General features: G+C 40.6%; 1 long non-coding RNA gene across 1 annotated transcript in view; it reads left to right on the top strand.

The window, feature by feature from the left end:
- The window catches only part of LOC129691769 (uncharacterized), a 60,198-nt gene that overhangs the window by 31,960 nt on the left and 9,010 nt on the right, over window positions 1-19,228 (top strand). The gene's annotated exons all lie outside the window — the stretch shown is intronic.

Here is a 19,228-nt window from a genome sequence, read left to right as displayed (position 1 = left end):
TCTTTCTTTCTTTCTTTCTTTCTTTCTTTCTTTCTTTCTTTCTTTCTCTCTCTCCTTCCTTCTTTCCTTCCTTCCTTCCTTCCTTCCTTCCTTCCTTCCTTCCTTCCTCTCTCTCTCTTTCTCTCTCTTTTTCATGTGTGTGAGTTCTAGCTACTCCTGGAGGCTTCTGGCAAAGAAGGAGCCTCCGAAGATTCATTTAGCTAATATGTAAAGCCTGGGGTAGCTGGGGCTATATTGCCACTGGTAAGGTGCTTGCCTGGCATGTACAAAGCTCTGGCTTCTATCCCTGGAACAGCATAAAACAAAGCAAGGTGGTGAAGGCCTGTAATCCCAGCATTTGTGAGGGAGAAGCAGGAGATCTCATCCCAGTCCAGCTTGGGCTACATAAGACCATGCTGAAAGAAAAAGAAAAGAAGAGAAAAAAAAAAAAAAGTATGAGCCACGATATGGGATGATGTGCAGGCAATATTCAGAATATGCAATAGAGAATTCTCCTTGATTATTATAAAGCCGTGGAAGCTGAAATACGAATGTGGGGATTAGGGAAGAACATTGTATAACAAACGGCCTAAGATGTGCTTGGCTGGAGGAGTGATTAGTTTTCAAGAGACAGAGTGATGGTGCACGTTACAAGTTCCTTGAACTAGATTTGACCCATGAGCACAACTTTAAAAGGAGGATAGAATTGGTGAGTCCGTTTTGAACGATAGCCTGGCCTTGGTCCAGGCTCTTAAAGCTCTGGACACAATGTTAAACTGTTAAAACTAATAATGATACTGGTGTGGTTTGAGACAAGTCTGGAAAGAGAGGCAGAGACTGTATTATGCAAGGCTTTCAATTCTTTGGTAAAATCCTTACATTTTCTTCTTTAATCAAATGGAAGTCATTAAAATATTTGAGTAGAGTTTCTTACTGCCCTGTTAGGAATATTTGGGAAACAGAATCTAATAAAATGTCTCCAACACACTTCTAACCCCTTGCCAAATCAGAAGACATTTTCCCCTATGGAAATATCTGTGATAAGCTGACCAAAGTCTGAAGGAGCTAATTTCCCTAGAAACAGATTTGGTGTATTTCTGGAGTTTTATAGATCATCAGGGGCCTGCTTATGAAAAAAATATGTATCTTAACTTTGGGCTCTTGATCTCTTATACAACATAAGCATTTTAAAGGAATGAGTAGTTAAGTGGGTGTAAGAGGCAAGCTCTGAACCTAGATTTGGTCAGAAGAAAACTGGACACCGCCTCTGAATGGAACGTAGAGCTGCTTATCAGCCTCATCATAGAACTGAGCTGCAGCAGCCTAACATCACATCCTCTTCGGCCTGCTATCAGTCAGGTGTGACAGGAAACTGACGAAGCTGCTAGGCACTTCCCTTTCTGCTGGGCCCTGCCTGGCTTCCTCCGCAGCTTTTGCCCGGCTGATTGTGAAGGAAAACCAGCAAATGCCAGTCAGCTTCCTCCAGCTGGATGGAGACCAGCATAAGGAAGGAAAAACAAATTTCTGAGATTAGTCAGTTTCCCTTTGCAGCTGAAGTTGGTGTAGGATTTTTTTTTTTCTTTCTTTTCTGGTGGTCCTCCTGGTTACAGTGTTTCTCCCTTACAGCTCAGCTTTAACCAAAGAGAGGCAGGATAAGGACTTTTTAAAAAGTGCACAACAGGTATTATGTAAGTCTATGGGAAATCTTTGGTTGACTCAAAGAACCTATTTAATATGTTTAAATCTTGCGGTGATACATGGAAAGGCTACTTGTGCAGAAAAATTGGTAAGCTTGAATTAATTTTCTTTCCTCCTCCTCTTTTCCTTCTCCTCTTCCTTTTCTTTCTCCTCCTTTTCTTCTTCTTCTGGTGCTAGGAATGATCCCAAGACCTTGCTTGTGTTAGACAAGGACTCTCTGACTGAGCTACAATACCCAGGGAGATGGGATGCACATTTTACTCAAATGCTCCACCCATGGAGCCCTCAGTTTTTCTGATTCAGGGTCTCGATATATAGACCAGGCTAGCCTCAAACTCATGATCCTTCTGTCATCCCTCCAAAATGCTGGGATTGAAAGTATGTATCACCATAACAGGCTTTGATAAGTTTAAAATTTTTTTTTATTTCAATAAAACTCATTATTGGGGGGGGGAATAAATCCTTTACTGATAACTTTAATTTGTATGCCCGACAGCCAAGTTATTTTGCTCCTGTCTCAGTACGACTAGCAAGGAACTATTTCCATGGAGAACATTTATTCAGAGTTAACAGGGGAATCAAATTAGTTTAGGGAAGGGAGAGGGTTGGACTACTTGAAACAGCAGGAGTTCCATCTGGTGTTCTAGCAGATCGCTTGCACAGTTGCAGGCTTTGAGACAAATGCTAGGACTGCTGGGAGAGACGACTCTGGATGACTTGCTTTGTAGAAGTCATTCACTGTGAAAACATGAGCTATCACAAAAATATCTTGTCATGTCTTATCTGTACATATCTGTAACCTCAGCACTCAATAGACAGAGACGGAAAGACTGAGTTTGAGGTCAGTCTAGGCAAGTCTAGACAGTCTAGAAAAGACTGTCTCAAAAAAACAAAACAAAACAAAACAAAACAAAACAAAAACCCAATCCTGGCATTGGAGAGAGGCTGGTGGCTAAGAATGATCAACACTCTAGCTGGGTGAGGTGACACACACCTGTAATCCCAGTACTCGAGGAGGCAGAGACAGGTGGATCTCAGTAGGTTCGAGGCCAGCCTGGTCTACAAAGCAAGCCCAGGACAGCCAAGGTTTCACAGAGAAAAAAACCAAAAAACCAAAAGGAAAACAAAAAAGGAAGTTCCTGAGTTTAATCCCCTGTACCCACATAGGGTGGCTCACATGCACTTGTAAGTCCAACTCCAGTGGGATCCCAGACCTCTGGCCCCTTTCCATGTGCACATGCTCTGACATGCACGTACCCACATACAAGTAACTTAAAGTTTAGAAGATGCGTAAAACACTAAGGTACAACGAGACAAAATTTCCTCCATGAACTTAACCATGTGGAATTGTGATATCGCTGTGGAATTCACACAGAGTCGGAGTAAATTAATTTATCAGATGGACCATTTCCTCATCACAGGGCATTTCCTGTTGTGCTAACCTCTTGCCTTTAGTTGTTTTTTTTTTTTTTTTAATTTCCTCAATGTCAGTAGTTCATACATTTGGGAGTCTTAAAATGAGACTCCCAAATAGTTTCCTTTTTTATAGTGATGTAATTGTAAGAAGAGTCTTTTAGCTCGGTCGTAATTGCGACCACCAAAGTGGAGAACATGAGGAGCTCGGATGTACGGATCTTTGCAGTAGGAACAGCAGATGAGCAGACTCTGAAAAGCAACATGGTCAAACTCCTGTTCCTTCCTCACAGTCGGAGCAGCTCCCTATGTAAAAGGCAGCAGACAAGTGACAGATTTGCAGGCGCTGTGGCATTCTTCTGTGTTTTGTTTTTTTGTTTTTTCCCTAGGGACTAATTATCTGTTATTTAGCAGATTTGCTAATACATTGTGGAGTTCTCCAAGTAACTTGATGAATCCACCAACAGATGCATTCTTAAATGTTACAAACAGAAACGCCTTGCACATGAATGAGGCCCTTAATCTTTGCCAAAGGATCTGGAGATCTTTTTCTTAACACTCGCAAGAGAAATGGACTTTTTGTTTGCCACGATGGCCCAGTGTTTCACTGATGTGTGTGGTGCTAGGGATTGACCCTAGAGCCTTGAGCCTGCTAGGCAACTGTTGCTACATACTGAAAATCAATATATCACATCTCTAAGGAGGTGATTATACCACTCCAGTTAAAAAAAATTTATATATTATTTTACAGACTCATCCAGATGGTTTATGTTATCATCATTCATAGATACCATTATGTGGTTTATTATTGTTGTTATTATTGTTGTTGTTGTTGTTTTTCAAGACAGGATTTTTCTGTGCAGCACTGACTGTCCTAGAACTCACTCTGTAGACCAGGCTGGCCTTGAACTCACAGGGACCCTCCTGCTTTTGCCTCCTAGATGCTGGATTAAAGATGTTCCCTGACTCAGCTGCCGCAGCTACCACCACATGACTCATTATGTGGTTTAATAATGGAACCTGGGTGATTTTTGTCTCCATAAAATTGAAGACAAAAAAGTTGAGTGTGTGATTCAAAATTTAATGTGGGCAAGAGATTATTGTGTATTCAGCTAATTGGAGTGGTTTTGTGTTTAGACTTCATAAACACCGGGAGAATGTCTTGCTTGGCTTCACTCCAGCTTGTTGTTAGGATATATTTTTTAAAAGATGCCACACACTCAACAGATCTGGATATGAAGAGATTTATTTGGGGGAAGGAAAGGGGAGTGGAGTTAGGATTTAAGTGAGCCATGAGGATAGGGAGAGCAGAAGGGAGGGAGAGAGAGAGAGAGTGAGAGAGAGAGAGCAGCAACAGGCCAGCTGGTGGGCAGCTGAAGCACACACCTGCTGGTGGAAGGTGATGACATCACAGGTTGCCAAACAACCTAGAAGGGGGCTAGTACATCGACTTGTGAACTAACGTTTGTGCCCTGGGACTCGTCCCCAGATGTTGACACCAATGTGCTCCTTCATAAGCCTGCATGTGGGGAGCTCTGTCTCCATGCCTGCCTCCCAGGGAACTCACACTCATTCACAATGACTGAGTCAATGTATCTCTGGCCAAGTGGACTGAGAGGGGAAGGTCACACAATGGCAAACATGGCAAGAATAGCTGAAGAGCAAGCTAGAAGCGTGAGAAAAAAAAAGATTGCAAAACACAGTGAATACATGAACAGATTCAAATCCTTATCTCGGATACTCACTTGTGAGAACAGGACAAGTTTTTTCACCTTTGTGTTTCTCACCTGCAAAATGAGACAAATAATACTCAGTATTAATTTGAATCTTCTAAAAAATAATACTCAGGCTTGGGAAAGTTAAATAAATGCATGCAAAGGGATTAGTTACTTTTCTCATTGCTGTGGTTGAAGACATGACAAGAAACAACTTTAGGAAGCAAAGGTTCACTTGGGATCATACTTGGAGGGATATTTAGTCCATCTTGGTGGGGCAGGCATGGTGGCCAGCAGACACTGGCCTTCTGGTGTCTGTTCTTAGAAAACAGAGTGAACATGAGATGGGGGCAGGCCTGTAAAACCTCAAGGCCCATGTAGGTAGGTAGTCCCTCTGGGAAAACTCCTAAGGCTTCCACAACCTTCTCAACCAGCTCCAGCAGCTTGGACCAAGTGTTGCAACATGCATGCCAGTGGGGGACAGTTCCCACTGAAACCACAACAATGAGTAAGTGCCCAGCATACAATCAATATGATACCCATCTTCTATTCTTATTAATTATTATTATATTTGATTCATCATGTGTGTGGAACATAATTATGTAAGAGAAAGGATTTGGCACATTGGGAGGGACACCATAGGGGTTAATGGGGAGAACCACAGCGTAGTTTATTTTGACTGAAAGATGGGACCTCTGCAGAAAGGTGGTGAACACTGTGTCATCATGAAACAGGGGCCCTGAAGAATTAGGAATCTTATGTCTGGGTGGTGGGGGAAATACTGAATCCCCGGTACAGAATAGGAATTTACCCCCCAGGAAAAGAATTCGCAGGGCTCTGAGGGCCATCTCAGACACTGACATATATGTGTGTATCTCCTGGGCTTCTGTTTCATTTGTTCTGATATAGGCAAGATAGAGAGAAACTAGGAGGCTTTAGTTGAGCTATAAATAAATCTATTTTATGGCTGGGAATGTGGCTCAGTTGGTAAAATGTTTGCTTAGTATGCATGAAGCCCTGGGTTTTATCTTTCATGCCACATAAAACCAAATAGAGTGATACAGGCCTTCAATCCCAGCACTTGGGAGGTATAGGCAGTAGGATCAGAGGTTAAGGTCATCCTTAGCTAGCAGCCCACCTAGTCTGGAACTCTCAAAACACTAAAATAAGTCCCTTTTTGTTACCAATTTCTATCTCTTAATTTCTTTTAAAACATAGAGGAACCAAGGCAGTAGGTTTGTGGATGCAAGTGTCTGGTATTAATTTGAGCTTGGGGTTTTTAGTATGAGGAGGCCAGGGTACAGGGCTGATTTAGAGTGGACAATGAAAAAGGCCTCTCTTCAGTGGCCTCTCCTCCCATGACCAGTTTTGCTTCTTTTCCTCTTGCTCTCAACTGAGGGCTTGAAGAGTTGGGGAGCAGAAGTCGGAGTTGCAGTTTGCTCATTGACTTGAACAGACTTCTTCCCAGAGGAGGAATGCTCCTGGCACCAACTCTTCCATCTTTTCCCTGCCTCCCACTCAAAACCAGAGAAAGACAGTTGGTGCCTGTGTGTTGCTTAAAATTATGAAGTGAATAAAAAAATGTCTCTCTCCTCTGGTTTCTGTTTTTTTTTTTTTTTTTCTCTCCACATTTTACCTTTGATGAACATGAATTCGTTGTGCATGGTCACAGGGTTCAGTCAGTTATTACCATATGTATCGCCTGACTGGTGAGATATAACCCCCCTTTATCTAAACTACAGTAAACACCATTCTCCATTCAGCTTGAATTTTTTTGTTGTTGTTAATTCCACATATGAGACAGAACACATGGTACTTGTCTTTCTGTGTCTGGCTTATTTCATTCAAAGTAACATCTTCCAGTAATATCCATTTTGCTGTAAATAACAGGATCTTATTTTTTTATGGTAGAATAATAATCCATTGTCTGAATTTACCACACTTCCTTTATCCATTTATTCATTGATGGGCATCTAGACTGATGAAATAGCTTACCTACTGTGCATATTGCCACAATAAATACAGCATGCAAGGATCTCTTTAGAATGGTTATTTATTTCCCTTGGATATATACCCAGAAGTGGAACTGATGGACATGTGGCAGAGTTTTAGTTTTACGTTGAAACTTCCACACTGTTTTTCATCGGAGCAATGCGAATTTTATTAGTGGCATTAGAAGGATAATACATAAAGTTGCTTACAGACTTTGGGTAAGCTGCATTAAAATGCTAATAATATTCTTTAGCCACAACAACAACAATAACAACAACAAACACACCGAACTGTAAAGTTTATGTAGAAATATAAAGCACCTCCAGTAATGTTGGAAAAAAAAATCATATCTAAGGGACAGGAGTTATTACTCAGTGGGCAAAGCAGTTGATGTGCAAGTCTTAGGACCTGCGTTTGGATTGGAGGGATCCACATAAGAAATGTGTTGCTGTGTGTCACAATGCCAGCACTGGGGAAAGGGGGCAGGAACATTCCTTGGGGTTGCCAGTTAAGCCAGTCTAGTTGAATTAGAAAGCCTCAGGTTCAGTGAGAGTCCCTGTTTCTAAAAGTAAGGTAGAGAGCAATTGAGGAAGACACTCAACAATGGTCCTCTGGCCTACACACACACAGACGACACACACACACAGACACACAGACACACATACACACACCTCCTGACACACATGCATAGACATCCAATGATTAAATATAGAGGCATTACAATACCTGATTTAAAGATATTACAGAGTCATTGTAACCAAAAACACCATGGAAGTAGTATTAAAACAAAATAAACTAACAAAAATCAGGCAAATGAATCAATAGAGCAGAACAGAGATCCAGAAACAAACCTCTACACCAATGTCTAACTGAGTCTCAGAAAAGGCACCAAAGGCACATACTAGAGAAAGTGAAGCCTCTTTAACATATAACACTGGGACAACTGGCTGGCCATAATCCAAATATTGAAGCTTGAGCCACATCTCTCATCTGATATAAAACTCAACTAAAAATGGGGCAAAGACTTGAGTATGAGAACCAAAATTATAGAACAATCAGAAGAAAACATAAGGAATCCAGCAGTAGTGGCTCAGGCTTATAATCTTAGTACTGGGGAGATAGAGGCAGAAGAGTCAACAGTAAAAGCCTAGCCTTATCTAGCTTGTGAATTTGAGGACAACCTTGGTTGGAAAAACAAAAAACAAACCAAACACAAAACCAGGAAAACCCTTTCAGATGTTGGTATGGGCAGTTAATGAGGTTGTGGATTTTATCTTCCTCATACTGAATAGTGATATATGACCTTGACCTAACAGGCCAATGACTCCATTTCAGACTGGGGAGAGAGGGAACCTTTCTTCAGGTGAGCTTCTCTTTGGTAGGGGTGGTTTTATTGGATGTTGTAGTGAAAGGTCTTGTGATAGATGATGACATTCAAGGTTTTCTCAATTTGAGCATTTCATTTCAGGTTGAGATTCCCAAACCTACAGCCTACTCAACAGCTTCCTGGCACCACTTCATTTTTTAGGGCCTTCTGTCCTAGGCTTTCTCCTAAGAATCTGAGAGTCCTCAATTCTCAGGAGTTTGACATTGTCTGCTGAAGTATACGTGACCAGTGTCACATTCTTTTAATAGGTTGTTATTAAGCTGTAGTTTGTTAAAGTAATCTACAGATTAATGTTTATCTTTCTGATAAAAAAACTTTCCTGACATTATGGGGTAATGACTTAACTGTAAACGGAACATAAGTCTTAATATTCTATTAAGCTTTAGTTGTCAACTTGACACAGCCTGGAGTCATCTGAGAATGGAGTCTCAACTGAGGGATTGTCCAGTTCAGGCTGGACTGTGGGCATGTACATGGGGCATTGTCTCCATCGTTAATTGATGTAGAAGGGCCCAGCTCGCTGTGGGCAGCACCATTCCCTGGGAAGGCAGTACTGCGTTGTATAAGAAAGCTAGCTAAGCATGAGCCAGTGAACACTGTTTCTCTGTGATTTCTGCTTCAAGGTCCTGCTTGAATTCCTGCCCTGATTTCTCTTAATGTTAGACTAAAATCTTCAAAATGAAATGAGCTCTTCTCCTTTCCAAATTGCTTATTGTTAGAGTGTTTTATCACAGCAGCAGAAAGGAGACTAGTATAGTTAACAGTATTACAGAATGTGAAGAAGATTATTGTGGACAGGGAAACCCTTGAATGGTCTTTAATTGCACAATGGAGTCAGCCACTTTGTTTGCTCCCTCGCGAGACAAGACCACCAGAGTGAAACTGTTAGTGGTGGCAAATGACGTAGTACAGTACTTAAACATAGAGGTTTTTAGATTCAGACAGCTCTTTAGAGTCCAAACTAAATCCTTCTCTACCTATGGTTTAGCACTAGCTAAACCTCAGTTTAAAATTTTGTGATACATGATTGTTGTGAAATTGCCTTAAATAATCGAATATATGCAACATAGCTGGCACATGGTAAGAGTTCAGTAATTGGGGGTTATTATTCTCTTCACTATTAAGAATGAGAAAATCTGTCACAGGGTGACTTTTTTCTCTCATAAGCTCAAATTTCCTCTATGCTTGAAAATGTTCCTCTGTGTTTGTAAATGAAACGTATATTTCACGTACAGTAATTGCAGGGTTAGTGTCCTCAGATTTGACTTGACCGGGAGTGTGCCCAGGGAAATTTCGGTGGAGAATAGGAAAGCTGTGTTGAACCCACAGCAGCCCTTCTGCTTTCTACTCCTTACCGAAGTTGGGCAGAATCTTTCTATAGCTTGGATTTTAAAATCATGTATATTTAGTCTTTGCTCTCTCTCCCTTCCTCTGCCTCTCTCTTCTTCCTCCCCCACCCCTATTTCTTTCTTTATTTTGGCTCTGGGGGTGGAGCACAGGCCTTGTGGCTACCAAACACACACTCTATCATACCGTAACTCTTCCATTGGGGAGATCTTTTTGTGTACTGTGTAAAGATTGTCTTTCTATTATTCAAATGCTGATTTCTGTACCAGCAGATTGCTGAGTACAGGCTGGACTTTGGCCTTGTTATTCTTTGACTGCATCATATTTTGTAAATAGTTCCCTCACCTTCTGATTGGTGTAATAAAGAGCTGAACTGGTCAGTAGTAAAGTCAGGATGGGGAGGTGGGACTTCAGAACAGACATAGTAATGCTGGGAAAGAATTTGAGGTGGGAAGATTCTCCAACTGGAATTGGAAGAAAAAACAGGTATTGGTACTGAGAGACTGAGAAAAGGTAAGAAGCCTCACGGCAGAAAGTAGATTAATATAAAGGGGTTAATTTAAGACTAGTTGGGAAACAAGCCTAAGCTAAGGCCAATCTTTAATAATTAATAAAAGGTCTCCGTGTCATTATTGGGAGCTGGCAGTCTGAAGAAAGTCCTGTTATTATAGGCACCTAATGTTTATACTCCCTATCTTCCTACATCAGCCTCAGGAGATCGGGGACTCCAGACTTCCACCAGTGTGACTGGCTTGTTCATATTTTGTCACTTGAGAGTGACTCCAATACTGAAGAGCAGGGTGTTATTTCAGCGAGGCTGTTTTAAGGGAAACATTGGAGAAATGGACAGACCATCTCTGACAGCTCTTGACAGATAAGATGAGGGCTCTTGACTAGCCTGGCTTTGCTTCTCCTACCTGATAGAATAATGAGTCACACATCAGGTGAGTCAATGTCAAATCAGAAAAGTACCCCTTTAAAGGAGGCCATTATCATGAAGTTGTTATGATTCAGAACCACAGATCATCTATATTTTTGAAATTATCTATATATCCACAAATAATGCATACTACTTCCCATTTTTTATTTTAAATGCATGGTATGATTTCATATGTGCTATTGCACTATTATATTTCTGAGATTTATGCACACTGATGATTTCTTTTGTGTGTTTATCCACTTACAACTATCTAGAGGTAATTTGATGAACACATCACTCTAAATGTTAAGATTATATTTGATCAAGGATAACTAGCATGAAACAAAAACAACAGCATTCTAAACACAGTAAAAAAAAATCTTGTTCTATCATGTATAAACCCAAAGACAAGTTTCCAGGAGTGCTGTAGCTCATAATGTGGAGAGACCCTGTCTGTCTCCATTGCTGCTGTTCCATATGTAACTCTAACACAAAGTTGTCGCAAAGTTTAAGACTGAAGTCTGACTTCTAGTGAGCATGTCTGCACTGCTACAGTACAATGGATGAAGGGAAGAAGTTTCAGTCTTCCATTTTATTTATGTACACTGGATAAAGCTTAAAACATTATCACCACAGCAATAAAGGATAGGATAAGGAATTTATCCTGTTACCTAAATTTTGCATGTTTTTTCACTGATAAAAAGGGAGAAAGTAAATTTTAAGGAAGAATTACATGTGTCCACCACACTGGACATATGGGTCATTTCTAATTTGACTCTGTAATTACAAACAAGGCCTTGGCAACCATTCATAAAGATGTCTTCTTGCGTTCATGGGCAGCAGTTTTCCTAGGGGAAGGCTTTGTTGGAAATCTATATTTTCAACCTTACCAGAGACCACCAATTGCTTTCCAAAATGGTTGCACCATATTTTGCTCTATTGATATTGAAAGTTCCTGTTTTTTTATGCACTCCTGACACTTGACACTGGATTTCATTTTTTGTTCGTTTGTTTGTTTGTTTTCATACACTGATGGGGTTGTAGAATGCTGACCTAGGCAGAAGCAGTTCATATGGGAGAATGAGAATGCTCTCTGAGCAGGGTTGAGGCAACAGTTCTGTTGGTAAAGGGCTTGCTGGCAAGCATAAAGACCTGGGTTCAAGCCCCAGCACCCATGTAAAAAGACAAATGTGATGCATTCTCATCTAGGAAGACAGAGGAAGGAGGATTCCCAGGGTGCTCTAGTCAGCCAGCCTAACTTAATCATTAAGCTCCAGGTTCCAATGAGAGACACTTTCCCAAAAAATCAAGATACGTGGTTCCTGAGTGATGTTGATCTCTGTCTTACACACTCACACCTCACAGAGGGGGGAGGGGAGGAAGGGAGAGAAGGAGAGAGAAACAGAGAGACAGAGAAAGACAAACAGATTGGAGAGAGTGAGAGAGAGATGACAGAGACAGGGAGAAAGAGACATAGACATAGATGACAGAGAGAGACAGCAACAGAGAGAGAGAGAGAGAGAGAGAACCTTGTATTTCAGCACTCAAGATACTTTGAAATGTCAAGAGAACCAAATAATATTATTTACTCAGTAACTGTTTTCAAGTGCCTTCTGGGTGTCCAGTATTGTTCTGGGAACACGGGTTTGTACATCAAGTAGATAGAACCCATCTCTACAACGAAACCTCATAACAAATATAAAAGCAGATTAATTTTTAAATCTTTATACAGCAAAGGAATTACTGAGAAAATAAAATAGGCTGTTGAGATGGCTGAGCAGGTAAAGCTCTTCCTGCCAAGCTCTTCCCGACAACCTGCGTTTGATCCTTTAATCATTTATTGGGCTGGTTTACAGTCCAGAGGTTTAGCCCGTTATGGTGTTGCAGGAAGCATGGCAGCAGGCAGGCAGACATGGTGCTGTAGAGCAGCTGAGCGGTCTACATCCAGATCATCGAGCATCAGGAAGAGAGTGACTCTGGGCCTGGCCGGAGCTTCTGGAACATCAAAGCCCACCCGGAGTGACACACTTCCTCTATTCCAATAGGGCCACCACTCCTAATAATGTCACTCTCTATGGGTCTATGGAGGCCATTCAGATCACCATACCAGGTTATCTTCTGACCTCTGCCCACATGTACCTGCCCTCACACATAGACACGAACTAGTGCATCTGAGAGGAACTAAGGGTGACATGTCTCCTGGGGGACCTGTTTGGATTAGAGACAGTGGTAGGAACTACTCAGGAGAGAAAACAGTAACTATTGCTCTTATGGTCTCTCTCTTATAACCATTGCTTATGAGAAAAAGATTTTTTTTTTAGAGCTTAATAATTCTAACAAGATCTTGAGAATCAATATATTTTCCCCATAACAAATGACAAATATTTATTACAATCCCTCCTCTGATTTTTTTTTGTACATGTCTCCTTCTGTTTCCAGACAAGAATGTATTTTTGTATGCTTTGAATGTGAAATAGTTGTCTCTTGACAAGTTATGAAACACCTCTCCTTTCTCCCCTTTATTGACTTCATGCCCTATTTTTTAACCTTGTGAATGTTGTAATTTCTAGAACATCTTCACCTCCAGAAAGCTGATTACCATCAGGAAGCAAAACAAAACAATGGAAAAAAAAAGAGCGAGAAAGAAAGAATGAACAAATGAAAAAAAGAATGAGAAAAATTTGTTTTTTGAAATTCAATAGTATGAATGTAGAAAATATCTTTATCTTACCCAGCAGGGAGGTGATGGAATCACCTTTAGCCCTGGCTTCCAAGCTTGTTGCTCTTGGCAGGGACATCGATCCAGAAGAAAATGCTAATCTGAACAGATAAGACTTAGTGTTATGCTGGAAAGAAAAGTCTCGTGGTTTACTGAGTCAACACATATATCACACAAAAAGAAAATCCTTAAAAAAAAATGACAGAGAACGTGAGAGAGACGGTAACTGACTTAATTTTTTTTTCAAATCGAAGTAGTAATTTCTTTCCCCAAATCTATGGGTCCAGAGACTATAGATTAAAGAAAAAAAAAATCACTTCTGTACATAAAATGGCATGATTTTGATCATTTTCTCTTTCTGTTCCCAAAGCAAGGAAAGAGAGAAGCAGAGGGACAGAAGGAACAAAACAGTGGTTTTTGCTAGGGCACAGGGTGGCAATTGTGGCCTCATCGCTAATTCCACTAATTAGCTGTGAGAAGTAGGAATTAGCTGTAAGATGTGGGTAAGTACCTCGATCTCCCTATAATTTCTTTTCTTATTTGCAAAACGGTGGGATTGGCCTCTGTTGTTTCTGCCTCTTTCTGATTGAAAATCCTGTGATTTGGGGTCTCTCGATTGAGCATGCCCAGCAACTACAAACAAATCTCCGTGACTGCTTTCTGCTTTTTATGCCAGACCTTTATAGAATTTTTCTAGACTGATGTAGCAGCAAAACGTGGTATGTCTGTGCACGTAAGGAAGGATTGGTGGTAGGTGGGGAGTGGCATAGCAATCATGTCAGAGCCATAAAACAGTTTACTAAGCTCCAAGTTCATGGAAGTCCACTGAGTTCCCGGGTTACAGTTTCCTCAGGTTCCACAGGAACAGCACACCTAAGGAAGCGTTAAACAACGCGCAGCTCTGGAGAGGTAGGTGAGGAGTTGATTGACGGAAGAGTTTTAGGTGGTGCTAATATGAATTCTGAAACCAACTGCTGTTTCTGCTGAGTTGTTTGTTCTTTCTGAATCTTCGGGCTTTGCCGTAAGATCTCTCTCTATCCTTTCTATACCTTGATTTTTATAGCTAGAAGATGGGAAGACTAGAAATGACCTCTCAATGCAGCTGGGAAAATGGAAAGGAGTCAAAAGTGCCTAACATCATGAATGCTTCACAGCTTACCTGTAATTATTGTCTTTTGGGGTGGTATTATAGCTACAATTATAAAGTTAAGGGACTGGAGAGATGGCTCAGCAGTTAAGAGCACTGGCTGTTCTTCCAGCCAATTGACCATTGAAGAACAGCATTGGCTGTTCTTCCAATTGACCTGGGTTCAATTCCCAGCACCCACATTGCAGCTTACAACTGTCTGTAACTCCAGTTCCGGGGGGGGTCTGACACATAAACATACATGCAGGCAAAACACCAATGCACATAAAAAGTTAATACTGAATATTAAAATAGATTGGGTTAGACATGGATGATAATGCACATCAGGAATTGATAAAAAACCAAAACGCTTTATTCCTATGCAGGTGAAAGATAATAGCTTTGATGATCCCTGATAAAGAAACCTAGTGTTAAGCAACAGAGACAGAGGCAGGCAGCCAGTAGGATAACTAATTACACCACCACAGAGAAACCAAATTAGTCTTTATTTGCCACATTCCTGGCACACAGTATGTGCCCTAGGTCAAGGCTATGAATTCTGCTTTCTAAATTAACTGGAATATTTGTTGCCAGACATTGCCGAAGTGAGTGTGGAGACCATAGAAATGACACAATGTTCCAGTCATTTCCTTGGGTTGTAAGCCACATGAGAGTGTAATTTATTGTCTACATTGGGTCACAGTTGAGTAAAAGAAAGCATTATTCATAATTGTGCCAGGCTACGAGGGGTAAAACTCTAACCATCAAAGGTAGACTTGGATACTGTTTTTCCCAGTTACATGGTTGGAAAGCACCAAAGAAAAGCATGATGACCACAAGGTCTCCCTTCCTATTTAAGTCCTGCACCAGTTGCCAAGAAAACAAGGAACTTCATGAGCTGTAACACTGCAGCCACGGAAGAATTCAACCTAATCCTGACTTATAAGCATGATAAGGTAACCAAGAAGTCCCAGACATTTGAGGAAAACCAACAGTGTGAAAGCCTGATGCCACATGTAGAATCAAGAGATTTCCCCACAAAGCAACTGTATCAAAGCAAGCAGCAGGGAGTTCCATACAGACTTGTTCTTCCCACAAAACAAAGAGGTTGTTATCCTTTTCTTTCTTTTAACATTATATTTATAATAAACTATGTACAGTAAGAACAGTTATGAAACAATCAGGAAAGCCATATATAAAAATACATTCAAAATGTTTAGCACATTTGTATTTGGCAGAGGTTACTGGTCCTAAAAGAAGTAATGTCTGAGGAAATCTGGCAAAGCATTGACTTTCACTTAAAGTCACCAGCCTAAAAAAATGAAAGTAAAAGACATCCAGTTAAATTTTAACTATCTGATTTTCTGTGTATATACATATCCAAGAAAAGAAAAATGTTGAATGGAACAAACTTACACTAGAAATAATTTTTATTATTTTTGCATATATGTACCTTGTATATGCAGGGGCCCAAGAAAGTCAAAAGGGCATTATACTGCCAAGATTGGAATTGTGAACTCCTCACTGTGGGTCCTATGAACCAAACCTGGGTCCTCGTTCTTAACCATTGAGATAGTGTTCCTCCATGATCATCTCCTTAGATGCCGAAAAAGCATTTGACAAAGTCCAACACCCATTCATGTTTAAAGTCTTGGAGAGATCAGGGATACAAGGCACTTATCTAAACATAGTAAAGGCATTATACAGCAAACCTATAGCCAACATCAAACTCAATGGAGAGAAACTTAAATCAACCCCACTGAAATCAGGGACAAGACAAGGCTGCCCACTCTCTCCATACCTCTTCAACATAGTACTTGAAGTCCTAGCCAGAGCAATAAGACAACTAAAGGAGATCAAGGAGATACAAATCAGAAAGGAAGAGGTCAAAGTGTCACTATTTGCAGATGATATGATAGTATATATGAGCGACTCCAAAAATTCAACCAGAGAACTCCTTCAGCTGATAAACACCTTCAGCAAAGTGGCAGGATACAAAATCAACTCAAAAAAATTAGAAGCCCTCCTGTATACCAAAGACAAAAGGGCTGAGAAAGAAATAAGGGAAACAACACCCTTCACAATAGCCACTAACCACATAAAGTACCTTGGGGTGACACTAACCAAGCAAGTGAAAGACCTGTTTGAGAAAAACTTCAAGTCTCTGAAGAAAGAAATTGAAGAAGATATCAGAAGATGGAAAGATCTCTCGTGCTCATGGATTGGTAGGATAAACATTGTGAAAATGGCCATCCTGCCAAAAGCAATCTACAGACTCAGTGCAATTCCCATCAAAATACCAACTCAATTCTTTACGGACCTTGAAAAAAAGATTCCCAGCTTCATATGGAGAAACAAAAAACCCAGAATCTCCAAAACAATCCTGTATAACAACAGATCATCTGGAGGTATCTCCATCCCCAATCTCAAGCTGTACTACAGAGCAATAGTAATAAAAACTGCATTGTATTGGCATAGAAACAGAAAGGAGGATCAATGGAACCGAATAGAAGATCCAGAAATAAACCCACACACCTATAAATACTTGATTTTTTACAAAGCAGCCGAATCCATCCAATGGAAAAAAAGACAGCATCTTCAACAAATGGTGCTGGTCCAACTGGAACCATGCAGGAAAATGAAAATAGATCCATATTTATCACCCTGCACAAAACTAAAGCCCAAGTGGATCAAAGACCTCAACATTAAACCAGATACTCTAAATCAGTTAGGAAAAAAAATGGGGAACAGCCTAGAACTCATTGGCAGAGAAGACAACTTTCTGAACAGAACACCAACAGCACAGGCTCTAAGAGCTACAATCAATAAATGGGATCTCATAAAGTTGAAAAGCTTCTGTAAAGCAAAGGACACCATCATCAAAACAAAACGACTGCCTACAGATTGGGAAAGAATCTTCACCAACCCTTTTTCTGACAGAGGGCTAATATCCAGTATATATAAAGAATTAAAGAAGCTGAAAAGCAACAAACCAAGTAATCCAATTAAAAAATGGGGTACAGAGCTAAACAGAGAATTCTTGATAGAGGAATATCAAATGGCAGAGAAACACTTAAAGAAATGCTCAACCTCATTAGCCATCAGGGAAATGCAAATCAAAACAACCCTGAGATTTCACCTTACACTCATCAGAATGGCCAAGATGAAAAACTCAAGTGACAACACATGCTGGAGAGGTTGTGGAGAAAGGGGAACCCTCCTCCATTGCTGGTGGGAATGTAAACTGGTACAACTACTTTGGAAGTCAATCTGGCACTTACTCAGACAATTAGGAATAACGGTTCTTCAAGACCCAGCTATACCACTGCTAGGTATAGACCCAAAATTTGCTCAAGTACACAACAAGGACATTTGCTCAACCATGTTTGTAGCAACTTTATTTGTAATAGCCAGAACCTGGAAACAACCCAGATGTCCATCATCGTAAGAATGGATACAGAAATTGTGGTATTTTTACACAATGAAATACTACTCAGCAATCAAAAATGAGGAAATCATGAAATTTGCAGGCAAATGGTGGGATCTAGAAAAGATTATTCTGAGTGAAGTATCCCAGAAGGAGAAAGACAAACATGGTATATACTCGCTTATATAGACCTACAAGATATAATAAACATAATGAAGTCTATACACCTAAAGGAGATAAATAAGAAAGTAGACATGAGGTAAGATGATCAATCCTCACTTAGAAAGACAAATGAGATGTGCATTGGACATATGACAGGAGTCTACCGCAGAAGGCATCTGAAAGATCCTACCAAGCAGAGTTTCAAAACAGATACTAAGACTCATAACCAAACCTTCGGCAGAAGGGGAGTTAGTATGACAGGGAAAGGATAGGAGCCCCACAAGGACCAAATATATCTGGGCACAGGGTTTTTTTTTTTTTTTTTTTCTGAAACTGTTTCTCCAACCAAGGACCATGTATGGATATAACCTAGAACCTTTACTCAGACGAAGCTTTTGGTAGCTCAATAACCAATTGGTTTTCCATAGTAAGGGGAACAGGGACTATCTCTGACAGGAACTCAATGCAGGCTCTTTGACTCCCCACCCCCCAAGGGAGGAGCAGTTCTGCTAGGCCACAGAGGAGGACTTCGCAGCCAGCCCTGAAGATACCTGATAAAACAGGGCCAGACCAAAGGGGAGGAGGTCCTCCCCAATCAGTGGACTTGGAAAGGGGCAGGGAGAAGCTGAGGGAGGGAGGATGGGATTGGGAGGGAATAAGGGAGCGGGATACAGCTGGGATACAGAGTTAATAAAATGTAACTAATAATAATAAAAAAAGTAAATGCATGATGTCACCTATATCTACACTTTTTGTACCTTGGGGCTAAAGTCTGAGCTTTCGTGTGCGTGTGTGCATGCATGCGTGCGTTCCTCCTGTGTGTATGTGTGTGACCAATTCAAATGAATCACCTTTGGCCAATTAGTCAGGGAGAAAAAGTGATTTAGATAGACAGTATTCAGTATGAAGGCGCCCATTTACAGGCTTTGAGAAAACTTTCAAAAATGAAAGAAGACCCAGGATGTAGTTCAGTGGGAAAGTTTGCCTCATGTGTGAACTGAACCAACAAAGCAAAACACAATAGAAAACCAGGCATAGTGATATGTGCCTTTAATTCAGCACTCAGAAGGTAGAGGGAGTAGGATCAGGAGCTGAAGGCCATCCTCAGCTATATGAGTTCCATGTCAGCCTGTGAGATCCTTTCTCAGATGGATGGATAGATGGATGGATAGATAAATAGATAGATAGATAGATAGATAGATAGATAGATAGATAGATAGATAAATAGATAGATAGATGATAGATAGATGACTGATGATACTAGGTAGGCAGATGACAGATAGATAGACAGACAGATGATAGATAGATAGATAGATAGATAGATAGATAGATAGATAGATAGAT

This window comes from Psammomys obesus, unplaced genomic scaffold (genome assembly GCF_907164565.1).
Source record: "Psammomys obesus unplaced genomic scaffold, mPsaObe1.curated_primary_1811, whole genome shotgun sequence".
Taxonomy (NCBI): Eukaryota; Metazoa; Chordata; class Mammalia; order Rodentia; family Muridae; genus Psammomys; species Psammomys obesus.
The sequence above is the reverse complement of the archived record's forward strand: the minus strand, read 5'-3'. Positions and strand labels throughout refer to the sequence as shown.